Source organism: Ursus americanus, chromosome 19, assembly GCF_024610735.1.
Source record: "Ursus americanus isolate L20-20 chromosome 19, mUrsAme1.1.p, whole genome shotgun sequence".
Lineage (NCBI taxonomy): Eukaryota > Metazoa > Chordata > Mammalia > Carnivora > Ursidae > Ursus > Ursus americanus.
In genome coordinates this window covers 9,802,565-9,821,367 of record NC_142145.1, presented here as the reverse complement: position 1 = coordinate 9,821,367, position 18,803 = coordinate 9,802,565, and positions in this window count along the sequence as shown.

The following is an 18,803-nucleotide window of genomic DNA, read 5'->3' as shown; positions in this document are numbered from 1 at the left end:
TTCACTCATGTATTCAGTTATAAAACTTACATTTTAAAAAGTCTCATTAGTAGAGTTGAGGAGAGAACACAGAGTTCCTCCTATAAAATAGAGCCATAAAACTTGAGATTGATCAGGTAGGGGCATCAAATTTTAATTTCCAGCCTCAACCCATTGTGGGTAAGAAACTAATGGCCTTCCAAAGATGTCCGTGTCCAAATCCCCAGAATTTTTTAATGTGTTATGTTACATGACAAGGGGGAGTTACAATCACTGATGGAATTAGGATGCTAATCAGCTGACCTAAGAATAAAGAAATTATTTTAGACTATCTGTGTCGGCTCAGTGTATTTGCAAGGATCTTTTAAAGTGGAAGAGGGAGGCAGAAAAGAAATTTCAAGGTGCCAGTGTCCTGACTTTGAAGAAGGAATCAGGAGAAATGAGCCAAGAAATACAAGCAGTGCCTAAGGAAAAGGCAAGAAGCAGATTCTCCCCCAGAACCTGAAAAAAAGAAACATCGTTCTGCAATCACCTTGGTTTTAACCCAGGGAGACCCGTTGCAGATTTGTGACCTCCAAAATCGTAAAATAATAAATTAATGTTCTTTGAAGCCACTAAGTTTGTCATAATTTGTTACAGCACTAATAACTTACCCACTCAAATACCAAAATCATACTTTTTTTTTACGACTCATCTCTTTTCTACCTTACATAGATTATATACATAAACTTTAAATATTTATCTTTAGAAAGCCTCGGACTGTTATTTTTCACATTAAGTTTGATGACTTATCTTGCTTTGCAACTGTTTCCTGACACTTAGGCATTTATTCTTGTTACTTTGCAGTTTCGTTCACTTTACTGTCCAACATGCTGCTTCCTGCCCACTGCTTCTCCAGGGCTTTGGCTTCATATCTCGTTTATTCCCCAGCCTCAGCATTAATCTTTTGCTGATGCTGCTAGTACTTTGTCACAGATATCTTCCCCTTAATGTGCCTCCCACTGGCAAGTTTCTCAAGCAACATTCATCAGTGTCGCCTGATATGAAGTGAAAATCAGTTTCCAGAGTCATGTGGAAATTTAACAACTTTGTTTACAAAGTAAAATTATTTCAATACAAATAAGAAGTGTAGGCACTTACGACCGTTGTTTGTACTAGAACGTATGTTGCCACGTGTAAGCATAATTTGTAGAAATTCATCACTGCTCGTCCTGAGTAAAGAAAAGGGAAACGTGTACATGTCCTGGTTTAGTATATGGAGACATCTAGACATTGTGTTTTGATCCCTTTATTCACTTTAACTCATGTGCCTCGATTTTTTGCAGCTACGTAATTTCTAAGACTTATTTCCCTCCTCTCATCCTCCCATTCCTGCTTTGTGGTACTATTGTAAAGCCACATCACTAAAAATTCCTAACTAAATTAGAGTAAATAATCCCAAGGCCAAATTTAGATATAGATACAGATATAAATTATATATATATATATATATGTAAAGTAAAAAGACTGGCATCTATATTACTTTTATTTAGAGGAAAATAAAAATGAAATGATTCTTTTAAAGCTAGAAGAATGGCTGAAATTCCAGATAAATGTTTTATCGATACAAGAAATTTTTGTTTCTAACATTCCCCTCTGTGTAGAGTATGCAAAAATATTAGGAGGCTAGAATAACGTGGATTTGTAAATATGTGCTTCAATTTTAGGAACACTACAAATAGATCTCTTGCCGAGCATGATGAAGTCTGCACTCCTACACGCATTTCACATCCACTCTCTGGCTGGGTAAGTATACCATTATTCATAGTTTGTCAAGCTTTATAATATTTATACTCTGTCACAATAATCCCCTTAGTTGTTTATTCTTATTTCTCTAATAGTATATAATGCTCCTTATATCTTATATGTGCATATCTTCTCTATTAATGAATTATTTAATTTTATTTCTTGATGAGCAGAATTTATTGTCAATAATTTATTTTTAAAAGAAGAGATCATAATTGTCACATTTCTAAGTTCTCAGGCAACTGACAGTAATAGCTGATTGCGTCTACATTTAAGGGGGGAGCTTGCTATAGTAACATTATTAGATCACACATTCATTCCTTTAGAACTTTGTTATTGCTCTGCTCTCTTTTTGCACTGGGATGGGGCTGATTACTGCAGTGAGTTTGAGGCGAGCCTAAGTTCTTCCTCTTGCGGATGACGTGCATTTGCTGCTTGAATCCCTCAAGATTTGTTTCTTTTTCCCAGAGGATAAATAACTGTAAAATGTAATTGATGTAATTGTTCTATACCAAATTTTCCTGGAATATTAAATGCATGTATTTTCTCAAAATTAAGTTATTCCTACGCACCAGGGAATTATTTTTCATTAGATCCTTGATAATACCTTTTCTCTGAATTTTACAAATAGGGACCATAAAATATTTTTATATTCCATTTATATATATATATGCTCATTAACAGTTGTAAAGTTTGTCATTTTCCTCTGCATTCAGTCAATTATTTCAAGATATTTTATTTTCAGTAATTCAGTTTTCATTCATGCTTATTTATTTTCTCGCTGATTATACTACATTTATTAAGTCTGCAAATGTATGTTTTTGGTGTGCAAATCTGTCCTCAATTCTGGAAGTCCCCTTTCCATTATTTGTAATAATGACGTATAACATAAAAGATGAATGTTTTATCTGCACCTTCACAATTTCACACTCCTATTAAAAGAATTCCTACAAATTACTAAGAAAATAGATAAACAAATGGCTGGTATCTTAAACAGCCACATCTCCCAGAAAGGAATTCCAGATGGTCAGTAAACTTAGGAAAGGACGCTCAGTGTTATTAGGGGCTCAGGATGACAGCTGCCTTTGCATTTCAGCATACGCCCCTCAGGAGGGCCATTTACAGAACTCAAAATACCAGGTGTTGTTCAGGAGGTGGGCTGCCTGGAACCGCACGCGGAGCTTGTGCAACGGTAAATTAATATAACCACTTTGTAAAACTGTGGCGGTGTCTTTAGAATATGAACATTGGCCTCCCCTGTGACTCAGCAGCTCCACTTCACAATATACACATGCGATTACTGCAAGGCAATTTTTTACCCTAGTAAAAATAGTTAAGCTATTCTTTTTCATGTTTCCTTAGCTACTCATGGTTCATGTAACTAAGCAACAAGACATATTCTCTGGTAACATATACAGTTAAAAAGTCACAGATTAAACACCTTGCGGTCATTAATTTTGTGTGGGCTTAGCAGATGCTGCCGGTGCCCACCCATAGCTTCTCAGGGTGATTATTCCCAAACATGATACAGCAGTACTCTCTGCCCCCTCACCTGAGAGTGCTCGCTCTGTTTGCAGGGGGGACAGTCCCCTAATTTCAAGTACGCTCTAAGGAACCACCCTCAGCCAAAGACGGGAGTGGCTTCAGGTTAACTGTGGTATCTGACTTGTCTCTTGAGGTAATTCCAAGGCAGGTTCTGCACAGTCTCCCAGAGGATGCCCAGTGGTCAGGGAAGTAGCTTCATGGTTGCCCCTACCTTGTCTTCCTTCCTTTCCCTGTCTCATTCCCTCCCATACTCCCCAACTTTACTTTCTAGGAGCATCGCCAAAACAAGCTGCTTGTACTCAAATCCTGCTTTTGGGGTCAGCTTTGAGGAAAACTTAGCCTAATCTGGGAGAAGTTGGAGAGAGAAGTTGAATGCTTAATGGGACATGGTGATAAATAAGAATGAACAGATAAACAGAGCAATTGTGACAGGTATCTTCCCCCCTGCAAGGATTGAAGCTGACAAAGTGCTATGAACTGCAAAGTGTGATTAAGTCAACACCAAGAACAAGCAATAGAATAACATAAATCAATGGAGTAAATATATTCAAAGGCTGCCATTTAAATATAATATATATCTAAATTAAAGATATATAAACTTTATAACCTACATATATTTATATTATAAGTTAACCTTATTCTTATACACCTGGATAGGGAAATAATCTAAAATATGAGGAGGTTATTAGAGAGGGAGAAATTTAAGAATCTAAGATTGTAAGAGAAGAAGAAAGTGTTAAAAACTGAAAAGGCTTGAGATTTTTGCTCTACTCACAAGCTAACAAGTTAGCCAGTCTCGTGGATGCTGGTAGGAGACAGAAGACAAAGACGAAAGACTGTCTACCCACTATTTATTGCACAGTATGGGCCTCGTGGTTATATTATTGCCTCTTTCCCACCGGCCTACTGGGGTGATGTGGAGCTTCCTGAGCGAATGCTGCAGAAGGCAGGGGATCTGTTTCTGGCTGGGAGCCCCAAGTTTAGCAAACTGCCAGTTGTAAAAAAAGAGCTAGGAAGAAATTGGGAGAAAGACATTATTTTCATTATTTTGAGGTACACAAAATCGGCCTTCTGCCCAGCGGAGACACTATCTCTGTCCCCCAGTGTTGTTACAGGAGCACCCTTATAAAAAACAATCTAGAGTGAAAGTTGTCAAACACATGCAGAAATATGAGAGGCCCATGAAGAATTGTTGTCCTGTGAGAAAGATATGGAAATATCGCTAGAAAGGAGATTTCTCTATTTAAGTGTTTTCAAAGTTAAACAGCTCCCTGAAGTGATGAATTCTTAGTCATGGCAATAGAGCAAGTGGCTGAAGTGGACTGGAGTGATGATAGCTAGATATAAGAAGATTAAAAAAAATGAAAATCCAGGATATTAAGCATGTCATGCATGTGGCCTTTAAGAACTTTCTTGCTGTTGGCCAGTGATGGTATAGACTAAGAATTGGTGCCAAAGTCTGCAATTAATAAAGAGGATTTACAGGAAAGTGAAAAAAAATACCCCAACAACAAGAGGGAAGATTGGCATTCCTGGGTGTTCCTGGAATGATCTTGAAGCAAGACTGTAGTATGAGAATATCCGCCCCAATTCTAGATCTGTAGGGGAACAAGGTATACTAGCTTTCTACTGATACCATAGCAAATCACCACCACTAACAACCATTTATTATCTCAATGTTCTATAAATAAGAAGTCTGAGTGTAGCACAGCTTCACTGAGTTCTCCACAGCAATCCCCACAAGACTTAATCAAGGTATTGGCTGGGTTGTGCTCCCTTCTGGGAGCTCTGGGGATGAATTTGCCTCCAAGTTCATGCAGGATGTTGGGCAAATTTCACTTTCTTGCATTTGTGGAACTAATGTCCTCATAGGACTGAGATCTCTATTTCTTTGCTGTCAGCTGGAGCCAGCCATTGCTCCTAGAAGCTGCCCACATTCCCTCCCCTATTCTCCATGTGGTCCTCCCTAGTAACAGTGGGTAGAGTAAATCCTGCTTCAAATCTCCCCTTTCTGCTGCGTCACTCTGATTTTAGCTGGAGGAAGTTCTGCTTCCTCTTGTGATTAGACAGGGACCAAGTCAATAATCTAAGATAATCTATTTTAAAACCCCTAATATTAACTATATCTGCAAAGTCCTTCTTCTTATCATGTAACATTGTATATTAATAAGTTCTGGTGATTAAGATGTGACATTTTTAGAGGCCTGTGTTCTGACTAGCACAAAGGGATAATGAGCAACTCTCACTTGAGAGGACTGCAGGGAAAGTACCATTTTACGTAGATGAGGGTGCATGGAAAAACTGATCAATCACTGAGGCTTCTCATCATGTGCAGAACAAGTATTTGGATGGAGGGAGGGGAGAAAAAGCATTTGGGGGTTGGAAAATGCAAATTCAGAATCATAGGGGAATATAAAACAAGGATAAGACAGATGGGTAATCTAACTTCCTACACTCCATTAATTAATAATTTCACAATATTCCTTTTTTTTTTGAAAGATTTTATTTATTTATTTGACAGAGAGAGAGATAGTGAGAGAGTGAGCACAAGCAAGGGGAGCGGCAGGCAGAGAGAGAGGGAAAAGCAGGCTCCCTGATGAGCAAGGAGCCCGATGCAGGGCTCGATCCCAGGACCCTGGGATCATAACCTGAGCCAAAGGCAGACACTTAACTGACTGAGTGAGCCACCCGGGCGTCCCAATATTTCTTAAGTGTAAAAAAATACCAATATTACAAAGCACTTAATAAATTGTGAGGCTTCAGGAGGAAAAATAAAAGGAGCATAGTAATATGCTAAAGCCTGAGCAAGGCTAAGGACTGGACAAAGAGAGGAGTGATTTTGTCATTCTGGGATTGTGTTCAACCTTGTGTCAGTACCACAGAGCACTTCCTTCTGCAGGTTAGAGCAGGTAAGAGAAACTGTTCTTGGTACTGCTTGTGGGGTTTGCTCATGTGGTCTGATTGTCTTTCACAAATTGGGGGTATTTCACTTCCATAAGATGATTACTCTGTAGCTTTCTTTCTCTTTGCCTCCATTACTTGGTATCCTGAGTGAATGAGAACAATGTCTCCATTATGTGTAGGCCTATACTATTGAATTATTTGAGTCATGTTGGAGCGCTATTATTTATGATATGTCCCTCAACATAATGCCCTATCTAGAAGCTGTGAATATGTCACCTAAGGGTGATGAAGATCTCCAAATAGTCACTTTCCAAAGTTGTAACTGGCACTTGCTTTAAATTGGTGTGATTATGTCTAAGCCATGTGATTTGAAAGGGTTGTGCTGACGTGAACAGACCCTTTCTATTGCTTTAATGCCTTTCTTCCTATCATAGATCCAAACAACATTTTTATCTCTTGACTGAATATGACAGCTGTGTGATTCCATTTTCTCTGTGAATCCAATTAATCCATCTATGCTTCTAGGCTTTTTAATTTTTTGGCATGTGCCTTTTCTTTCTTTCTTTTTCTTTTTTTAAGCAAGTTGTTTACATTCTCAGAATGTTTATCATTAGAATCTTCATGCTTGTCTGCTTTTCAAATTACTTACTCTTTTATGCCAGCTTCCTCTTATGCTTTTACTAATGATCACCCTCATCTCTCTATAGTCAGGCTTTGATTTAGTTTCTTCTCTTCACACATGCACTGGAATTATTTGAGGTGCATTTAATAGCTCACTTAAAAGAAGCAGACAAAATAATCCTGACAAAGTCTCAACATTGATTTTGTACTCTGTAAAGGTTTACAAGAGCTTAATGTGGATGTTTTGAAACCTAATGACATCAGACGACTAATTGTTTCAACCAATACTTTTTAAGGAAGAGATGAAAACAGACACAGGAAGAGAATCAAAAGTCATTTGTCAGGATGTATAAAATCTACTGCCCTAGCAGTTAAAGAAAGCAACTGGGTTGAAGCACATCACAGCTCATTTGCATTATAAAGCTCACTCCAAAAACTGTTATATGAGATAATATATGTCAGAGACAGGTAGTAAACCCCCCACAAAGGTATATTTTTGCACACTTAACTTTGCTTTACTAATTGGAAAATTAATCAAATGTAACAACAAAGATTCATTTGGTAAAATTTTGTTGTGTTTTCTTTGCCACAAGATATGTTTAAGTAAATTTTCAAAGTTGCACATGAGCTGATTAACCAGCCTGACAATATAGTTTACATGAACTGGAAGAGAAGATACTTTATAAAGAGATCATTTTTTCCCATTTTTATTTAAATTCCAGTTAGTTAACATACAGTGTAATAGTAATTCCACATATTCAACACTTACATACAACACGTCACACACTGTGATGTGCACTGTGCTCATCACAACAAGTGCCCCCTTAATCCCCATCACCTGTTTCACCCCCCCACCCACCCACCTTCTCTCTGGTAACCATCAGTTTATTCTCTAGAGGTAAGTGTCTGTTTCTTGGTTTGCCTCTCTCTTTTTAAATTCTACATATGAGTGAAATCATACGGCATTTGTTAAAGAGATAATTTTAAGAATAAGAAATTATGTTAGAAATAGAGGGGCGCCTGGCTGGCTCAGTCATTAAGCGTCTGCCTTCAGCTCAGGGCATGATCCCAGGGTCCTGGGATCGAGCCCCACATCAGGCTCCTCCGCTATGAGCCTGCTTCTTCCTCTCCCACTCCCCCTGCTTGTGTTCCCTCTCTCACTGGCTGTCTCTCTCTCTCTGTCAAATAAATAAATAAAATCTTTAAAAAAAAGAAAAAGAAAAGAAAAGAAATTATGGTAGAACTGAGAAAAATCATAGTTTGCCTATAAGATTATTATAAAATATCCAACAGAAAATGTTGTTTAACATACAGTACCTAAAACAAAACGAAGTCGTATAAAATAGATCACTAAACTTATTTCAGTTATATCTTGATGTTCTTAGATGTGTCTCATATTTAAAACAGAAATTCATGATAGAAATATCTTTGAGATAAAACTCACTTTCTAAATTTTGCAAATAAGGATAGGAGTTTCAGAGCAGAATTCACTTCTCCTTCATCACACAACAAATTTTTTGTAGATCTAGGACTGCAAAGAGTATGACTCTCATACACCAGTTCAGTTTTAATCTGTTTATGATAAGCCATGCTGAGAACTATAAAAATAGAATGTTCACATTTTTTTTTTATCTTGTGGATGGAAGAAAACTTTTTTTTCCCATTTATTCTAACGGAAGTGGTGATTCTGTACCATGCTCCACCTACCCCCACCCCCAATTCAGGCTTTACTAGAAATTTAGAAATTGAGCCATGTGTAGTCTGACATATCCTAAAGGTTATGCTGAAACATCTCTTAGGGGCTCTTGACTCTCATTATTTCCCGTTAAAAATAGCTGAAGGGGCGGCTGGGTGGCTCTGTCGGTTGAGCATCAGATCTTGATTTCTGCTCAGGTCATGATCTCAGGGTCCTGAGATTGAGCCCTGCAATGGACTCTACACTCACAGGGAGCCTGCTTGGGATTCTTTCTCTTACTCTCCCTATGCCCCTTCCTCCCATCAAATAAATAAATAAATATTAAAAAAAAAAACCTAAACAACTACATTTTGTTGGTTAAGTATTTAACCAATGTGTTAAAATTGCCAGTATTAATATGCCAGTATTGTGGGTGTATTCTTTAGAGGTATTTCTCCTCTGTAGTTACAGAAATTGAGAAATAAAACATCCATAGTATAGTTGTTTTGTTGATTTCCAACTTTGAATATCTCATCTGAACATTCATTTAATAAAGCTATGACTAGCATGTGAGAAATAGTTTATTCACTTTCTTTTGACAATTTGAAATTAGAAAAAATTAGGAAATTTTTAAGAACTGAAAAAGTTAATGAATGATAAATAGAGTTCCTTTATCAAGAGCATGAGCGGGGCACCCAGGTGGCTCAGACAGTTAGCGTCTGCCTTTGGCTCACGTCATGATCTCAGGGCCCTGAGGTTGAGCCCTGAGTTAGGCTGCCTGCTTAGTGGAGAGTCTGCATCTTCCTCTGCCCCTCCACCCCCGGCCCCCACTCATGCTCTCTCTCTCTCAAATAAATAAACAAAATCTTAAAAAAAAAAAAAAAAGTGTTGAGGAGACTTTATCTTCCAGCAACATGGAGTACATGGGCTTTCCTTTACTCCACCCAATAATTGTAACTAAAACCATTGGGCATCATAAAACAAATGTAAGACTCTGAAAGTTGGAGAGAAGAAGGCAGGCCAGCCAGGGCCTTGGGACGCAAGGAGTGACAGTGATGCAGTGATGAACTTTCTGCCTTATGTCTCTGAAACCTGGCGTTGGGAAGATGGCAACCAATGGGCACAAAGATAAAATGCTCCAACAAAGGGCTACTCTTACTTTTCAAAGGACTAGGAAAGAGGCAACCTTTCCCAGACAGAAAATGTTTAGATAATGACTGTTCTACTCCAAGCAAATACTGTAGAAAAATTGTGGCCACACCTCACATCTCTTACGTGGTGGAAAGAAGCAATAAAGTGTTAAGACAGAACGACAGTAATTATTCACTATGAACACTAGAGGGAAAAAAGAAGTCTGTGAAAACAAAACAAAACAAAACAAACAAACAAACTACAGAATCTAAGGGAGTGGGAAGACTTTAAAAAAAAGATCTAACACTGCTTATCAGAGTCTGAGGATGAACGAAAAAGAGGGACGAGTTGGAAAATTATTTGAACAGATAATAGTTGAAGTCCTATATGTTGAAAGAGACAAACTGTAGGCTTAAGAAGCCAAATAATCTTCAAACAAAATAAAACCAAAGTAATATGCACCAACTTCAGGAAAAAAAGGAACAAAAAAATCTTGAAAGCAGCAAGAGAAAAATGATACCTATAAAGGAAAAATAATTTGAATGACAATGGATAGCTCATCAGAAACCATGGAGACCAGAGGAGTGGCCCAGTACCTTTTAAGCACTAAAAGAATGAATCTTACACCCCCAAAAAAAATCCTTTGGGAAAGAAAGGAAAAGTCAAGAAATTCTCTGATGAAGGAAAACTAAGACAGCTTGTGACCCACAGACCCACTTTAATAAATGGCTAAAAGAAAGTCTCTAAACAGGAGAGAAAAGATAACAGAAGGAATCTTGGGACACTAGGGAAGAAGAAAGAACATAGAACGCAAAAATATGGGTAAATGCAGTAGTCTCCCTTCTCAAGTTTTCTAAATTATGTCTGATGACTGAAGCAAAATTATAACATTGTCATACTTGGTTTTGAATATGCAGAGATGAAAAATTGAAGAAAATTATATTATAAGCAGAGGAGGATAAAGAGACATAAAGTGAAGTCAGCTTTCTCTGCTTCCCTCAAACTGGTAAAATTATGAGGCTTATAGACTGCAAAAGCAGGATTTTAAAAAAGCAGCAAGTTGGGATATACAATGCCAAATAAGCACATGAAATGATGTTCAACATCATTAGCCATTAGGAGAATACAAGTTTTAAAACTACATTTAGCTATTCCTGAACAATAATCAGAATGTCTGAAGTTAAAATATATATTATATAAATATATATATGACAACATCAAGTGAGAATACAGAGAAACTAGATCACTCATATATTATTGATGGAGATTAAATTATATAGCCACTCTGGAATACAGTTTGGCAGTTTTTTAAACAACTACTCATGCAACTATCATATAACCCATTAATCGTACCTTTGAGCAGAGAAATAAAGACTTACATTCACACAAAAACATGTACATGAATATTTACAGCACCTTTATAAAGAATAACAAAAAACTTGATACAGCTGAGATGTCCTTCACTGGATGAATGGTTAAATAACTGTATATCCACTGTGGAATACTTCACAGCAATAAAAAGAAATGGACTGTTGCTGTACCCAACAACTTGGATTAATCTCTAGAGAATTGTGTTAACAAGCCAATCCAAAACGTTACATACTCTATGATTCCATTTATATAACATTTTTAAAATAACATTCTGGGTATAACAAAATTACAGAAATGTAGAATAGGTTAGTTGTTACAAACAATTAATGATAGTCTGTGGCAGAAGGGAAATATATCTATAGCTATAAGATATACCTATAGAAGAGGGATCCTTACGGGAACAGAATTGCTCTGTATTTTGACTTTATTGTTGTGATAATGTAATCTAGTTTTGCAAGATGTTACCTTTGGGGGGAACTGGGTAAAGGATATGAGGTATCTCCATAGTATTTATTACAACTGTATGATAATTGAGAAGAATCTTTAAAGAAAATTTCTATTACAATTTTTAACTGAGAAAAAAGATAGGGACTCATTTTATATCTCAATTTTAATAGATGAAAGGACATTTCTATGTGTTATATCCACAGATTCTAGATTTAGAAAATATTTAAAAATTGAAGGATAGAACATATAGGAGAAAAAGTGAAGTAAATCTATTTTGGAGCTATTTGATAAAATGAAGGGTGAGTGTATAATAACAACAGTAATAACAATCATCATTAAAACTTACTGATAATTGTTCTAAATACTTTCTGTGTAATTTGATTCCATCCTCACTGAAACCCTGTAAGAACTAAAGCATGGAATGGTTAAGTGGGTTGCCCAAGGCTGCAGATGTAGTCATGATAGAACGAAGATTTATGTCTATGATAAATAATTTAAAAGGCAGTAATTTAAAAGTGAATCATTGTCAGTTTGATTAATTTATCCCTACCCAGCTTTCACAAACTGTTGAGGAAAATTCCCGTATGGTATATAATTTAAAATGAAATAATATAATTTCAAATGGACTTCTCCAGAGTACCCTAGAACAGCATGACCCTGTGGAAACTTCTATGATGAACAAAATGTTTTATTAATTTTCATTCTCCAGTATGATAATCACATGCTACCTATGGCTATTGAGCACTTGAAGATGGCATGACTGAGGAACTGACTTTTTAATTTTCTTTAGTTTAAATTAATTTAAATGTGAATAGCCATACGTGGCTACTAGCTACTATATTGGACGGAATGGCGCCAGCATGCAAAATCCATGAGATCAGAGCTCCTGTCTATCTTATTTACAGCTGCAACACCCCCACACAGAATAGTGCCTAACATTTGGCAGGATCTCAGTTAACTCTTATTACGTGGATCCAGAAATTCATCATTAGGTGTCAAACCTGAAATCATAGAGAAATTAATCTAACTCAACAGGTTTGGAAATTAAAAGCAACTGGTCTCAGAAATTTATAGTAAGCACCACCACCTTTTTAGTGATTTCATATTTATAGCTTGGTTAGTTACATAGAACTGCTATAGAATCTGAATATTAAACATAATCAATGACTCCCACATCCATGGACATGATGAAAAATAAAAATGTACACTACCCCAAATAGGAAGAATTTCATTTTTTAAAAAATTCATTTTTTTAATCACAAAGACCAATATGTTTTAATAAATTTCTAGACTTTATATATGTGAGGTTAATGACAAGAGTATTTTTGGAATAGATTAAAATGTTGACATGATCTCTGGTCATTAAACTCATGTTCATTCAGATCTCTTCCCACCTGCCCTGCCAGCACAAAAGAGGGCTGTAATAGGTACAGTGTGAGGTCTTCCACCAAATCCTTCCTACTTTTCCTAACTCAGAGTCAGCTCTCCCCTCTGCTCTTTAATCAGCTTTTAAACTTATGTCAATGTGGACTAGAAAAGACTGCGTGCTCTTTTTAAGTAGTTCTCCAATTTAAAATTGTCATTTTGAGCTAACCTCAAGTGTGTTTTCCTTTTTTATATCTAAGTTCATTTTTACACTAAAGACCCAGAGCATGGGTTAGATAAGAGACATTTATATAATCACCCCATATTTTGCAGATTTCATTTTTGGTAATTCTTTTTCAGAATAATAATTTAATATTTCCCCACTTAAAGAAGGAAGCATTCACTCACTTACTCATTCACTCAGGTATGATTTACAAGACCTTATGGTAAATACAGCTGTCTTTCAGAATCTATGCCGAATTCTGGGGTCAAATAAAATTCAGTAAACCAAATTTTGTTCTGTAGAAGACTTTATAAATTTGTGAGGATAAAGTCAATATTGCAATATCTGGAGGAAAGCTCAATCTGATCCCTTCTCTCTTCATATGCCCATGTGTCCAGCCCAGAAATGTATGACTTATGCCATGTTTTCCCTCTTATTCAAATACTGCAAACAGTGAACTGTTAAGTGCTCCTGATTTTACTTTCTCTCCATTATCCACCGTTCCTGTCCTCACAGTGTTTGACCAGGACAGTTTGTGTAGGCTGCTTACCGTCTAGTTCATATCAGGTTCCTGTCCCCATACAATATATCTTTCATATTGTAGCCATAATTGCATTTTTAGCAAGTAATCCGTATCCTCTCTCTCCTCACCTCAAAATTCTCCCTGGCTACCCTTGGCAACAAAGTACAGCCCCCACTCAAATGTAACTGATAGCCTGTTGGAATGCTTGTTAGTCTTAAAGGGAAGAAGAAACAGGAGGAAGAAGGAAATTTACAAATGAAATTTACTAATGAGCGACCATATGTAAGCCTAAAATGTTTCCTAAGTGGCCCTCTTCAGAGCCAGTTTGCTGATCTGTGACAGGATAAAACAAAATCTGCTTACTTAATTGTCATACAAGAACTTTCATGATTCGAGTTAGTGTTTAAGGACTCTGGTATCTGGGAGTATGAATTCAAACTCCGATTTCACTACTGGGGCATGGGAAACATTTCAGCCTGTTTCCTTTACTGAAAAATGGAGGTTAAGATAGTACTTATTTCAGGGGCGCCTGGGTGGCTCAGTCGTTAAGCGTCTGCCTTTGGCTCAGGGCGTGATCCTGGCATTCTGGATTGAGCGGGCATCAGGCTCCTCCACTGGGAGCCTGCTTCTTCCTCTCCCACTCCCCCTGCTTGTGTTCCCTCTCTCGCTGGCTGTCTCTCTCTCTCTCTCTCTCTGTCAAATGAAAAAATAAAAAAACCCTTTAAAAAAAAAAAGATAATACTTATTTCATAGGCTAGGTGTTAGAATTAAAGGAGATAATGCATATGCAAATTTAGTAAGTACCTGTGTAAATGCCTCACTAGTTGCCTCATCTTCAACCACTCACCTATCTGACTGCACACTTTTACACACAGCCTGCCATCCCTCATCCCTGTGTTTGCGTGCATGGCCCCTTCCGTATAGAAAACATGACTACAGCCCTGCTTCAGCAAGACTAACCACTAGGCTCAACTTCTTTTGGTTAGGAAATAACTTTTTTTCTTGTGTCCTGAGTGCCAGTATGACCCACTATAAACTTAGTATTTAGCCAAGAAGTATTTATTTATTTAATGCACTGAGGGGAGGCAGCCCCCAATTTTAAATCTCTGTTTCTGAGAATTATCTATTCTTATCAATTGTTGCATTCATTTCATCTCCAGTGGTGGCTAAATGTGACAATTTAGGACATAAGAAGCCTAGTAACTCATTTACTCTATTCTTGCTTTCAGAACATTTTCTTCTCATTTAGTCACTAAATTGGTATTTGTCCCTTTGTGAACATTTTTTTCCAAAAATAGAATAAGAGTTTCCTGAGCTCGGTAATGTTCATCTTCAGAGCAATTCACTGCATAAAACCAATGGAGCTGTCCAATTGTGTTATGCACTAATTTTTTACTTCACTCCTTAGGTAATAAAACACAACAATGTGAGCATTAGACTCTAATAAGGACACACCTTGGTGGTTGTTAGGAATATGAGTAAGCTTTTGCTGCCCTTAATAACTCTGATTTGTCATTTCAAACCGTAAAAAATCCCAGGGTGAATTATTATGGTTATGAAAAATAAATATAAATGACAAAGAACATTAAAGTAATATATTTAAATGAAAATATTATAAATGAAGATTATTATCATGCATGGATAAGAGCTTAAAGTCCCTTAAAGGTTTTAAGAATATATTTTTTTAGAAAGTTGAAAACTTTCAAGAATAGCAATAAAAAATATACAGGGTCCAAATACTGTATTGTATCTCGGGGACTTACCTAGGTTTACAAAAATATCAAGGTTTTATGTTAGTACCCAAGGAACCTCTCAGGTCCGTTGAGGCAAATTCTAGGGTTTACTGTTAGTATTTTCCCTTTTCCACCTCTTTTGCTCTTCATCAGCTCTCCAGGACCTTCTGGCAAAGTCATGCTCCAAAATTCCCAGATATGAATCCTCCCAGATGGATATAAAATCCCTGGAATCTGCAGAAAGAAGAGCAAGAGAGGCACAGATAAAGGACATATGCATTATTTGTTTACTGACAGTTGGTATGTAAAGTATTTTGTTAGCATTTTTATTTGGTAGAGAGTAAACAAGGTCATTTTCCTCTAATGTCCTACAGAGGAAAACACAGGAACTGAATTTTGTTAGGGCCTTTTTCAGGGGCAATTTGGGTAAGAAATACCAGTATGTATTTTATAGTAAAATAGATTACAAAGGGACAACTTTATTTACTAACCAAACAGGCCGATCCCATTTTCCTAAAGTCTTCCTTTGGAATTAGTAATTAAAAGTTATTAATATACTCAACCATTTTGACTCACAACAATGACAATTTTATATGCTTCAACCTTTATTGTTATTGAGGATATTAATGGATATTATAATCAAATCAAATTATTAAATTATAAATTCAACATTTTATAAGTATAAACTTCTTTTTCTTCAGTCACACTTAAAAACTTACTAACCATAATGTGGGAGGTAATGTTTTCATTATACATAGTGAAGGGGAATAAAAAGAGAGCAAAGGTCATATAACTAAAGACACAAAATATGGAAGAATTTCTCTAAAAAACTCTGACTCATATAAGAATCAGTTATTCTTCATCAGTTAACATGCAATGCCCCAATTTTTGCATACTGTTTATGATCTGGTTCTTATTAGTTACTTATTCTATGAATAGAATCCCAATTTTCTACACAGGTAAAGGGCAGCAGATCATCCTTTCCTTTGGATTCTTCAGTCCTGGTAAATGTAAGGGGTACTATTGTTATAAAGTATTATTATTATAAAGTATTAAGTATAGTATCAATGACTGTGGTCTACAAGAGGAAACATAAGAACATATGAGATCACGTGTTATAGAACATATTAAAAGGAGGATCTGCTGGGTGGCTCAGTTAGTTAAGCATCTGCCCTCAGCTCAGGTCATGATCCCAGGGTCCTGGGATTGAGCCCCTCATCAGGCTCCTTGCTCAGTAGGGAGTCTGCGTCTCCCTCTGGCCCTCCCCCACTCGAAGTCTCTCTCTTTCTCTCTTAAAGAAATAAATAAAACATTTTTAAAAAAGGAGGATCTGCTTCCAATGATGTATTTCATTTCAGAAAATATGTTTCTAAACACAAAGAATATTCTCTTTACTTGCATATTTGGCACCTTCATCTCTAAGCCATTAAATAAATGTTTCTATTCTGTGTATATAACTAATAATGTCTTGATAGTTTTCAAAGACCTTCTGGATTAGAAGTTAGGAAGGCAAATAGGCTTAAACTCTTTCTCCAGGACTGGACGACCTCGGGCTTCCTTCTCCCTGCACTGTTTCTTGGACAGACTGTCTTAAGGTAGAGGTGTAACTTGAAGGTATCACCAGGCGATGTTGATTAATGTCCTAACTATTGCGATGAAAAGATGGAGAGTAGAATGTGGACCCTAAAAGCCATCCTAGACTGTGTAAATAATTCAACACCTGTTCTTTTTGGGGCCCCGAAAGACCCCAGTTCTTCCCCCACCCATCTCTCAGATCTCAGAGCATACCAGTGGTTCTGGTGAGAGAGGGCTGGTGGCGTCTATCCTAGGTTTCCCCTCATCAAACTTCCCCCTTCCTGAGACCAATCTGGAAGCTGTTCTTTAAGAGATACTACCATTTTCGCCTTTGCTCTGTGTTGTCCCTCACCTCAGCTGGATGACGAGAGAGGAACTGATTCCCTGGATCTATCTCAACCAACCACGGCCCAAGAAGGAGAGCTGCATTGACTTGAAGACAGACACTGAATCCTCTATTGAATAGAGTGACCATACATAATTTGTCCCAGGTATCTTCTGGATATTTGCTCAGCCCTTTGCCCCTATGTTCCTTTTTTGTTCATCCCCCAGTCTCCAGGCCCAACACCTGCCTCAGCTCAGACCCCAACTAATAGGGTCACTATAACAACCCCCACATCTATTCTTTGGCCCTCAAGTGTATCCTTGAAGATGCTGGCCACACTATGGCCCAAAGCAATTCAAAAATGCATCTTCCTGAATCTTCCATTTCTACTGCCACATGTTTCCCTCATTGCCCAATTTGATTTAAGCTTAAAAGAGGGAGAACCCTCAAGTACGTGAGAAACAGCTCCCAGTGTTCCCTTCAAACTAATATCCAGTATTTCCTCTGATGGTGGAAAGATGAAACAGATGACCAATGAAAGACATAAAGCAGATGCCCAACCTAGTCACCATGGGTGATGTGGCCATACCCGGCACATCCTCAACCTGCAGTCCCTATGTCCACAGATCAGGTTTCACATGTCCCCGCAGTCTGGAAGACAGCCTTTACTCTGACACGCTAGAGAGATCGAGCAGGTCTTCAAAGGCCATGTCAAAGCAGATGCTGATCTGCTCACCAAGATCAACCCAATTTGAGCCTCTAGAGGTGGGCAGCCAGGCCTCAGTACTTGAAAATATTTCTCAGGGTAATTCGATTGTACAGTTGGTTTGAGAATCACTGGACTCCATCTATTCTAGGTTTTTAAGCTTTGTTTGTTTTGTTTGTTAGCTTGATGTTTGTTATGGAAATCCTTGAAATAGAAAGAGCCACTTCTGTGATTAAAACCAGGCTGAAGTATCTGTCTTCTTGGCCATGTTTATACTCTTGGTGCCCCGTGGGCACTTAGGTCCAATTCCCAGAGCTGCACAGAGGTTGTTCAGGAATGGTGTTAGATTATTACTGATGTTTTCCAAGTTTTAAACTTCTATTATTGCAATCTTCATTTAAAGAAAATGCTTAGAAAATATGTGAAAGACTAATATAATAACCTAATCTTAATTTTAAAATGAACTGAGGTATACTATATATTTTATATTTTATTTCATTTTACTCAAATGTTTATCTAAGTAACTTAAAATTCACAGGAGGTGGCTATCAGTTTTGTATGTGTATATGTAAATTAGGTGTTTTCAATTGTAGTTATTTAATGGCACCCAAAGAAATATATGTTAATACTTTAATGATGGTGAATATTTGGCAAGCTATCAACTTCCGTTTTCAAATTCTAGACATGGCAGCAGACATAAGGTACATCTTTGATGAAGGCAGACTATTTATCAAACACATTCCCAAGTACTAAGGCACACATTTTTCAGCAAAGCGTATTTCTCTGAAGGCAGCATTGCCAAATGACCATCTTTTCAACTTATCCTCCTTACCAGGGAATATTTTAAAAATCTTCAGAAGTATGCCTGCCAATCTGATTCATTTTCAGAGTTTTC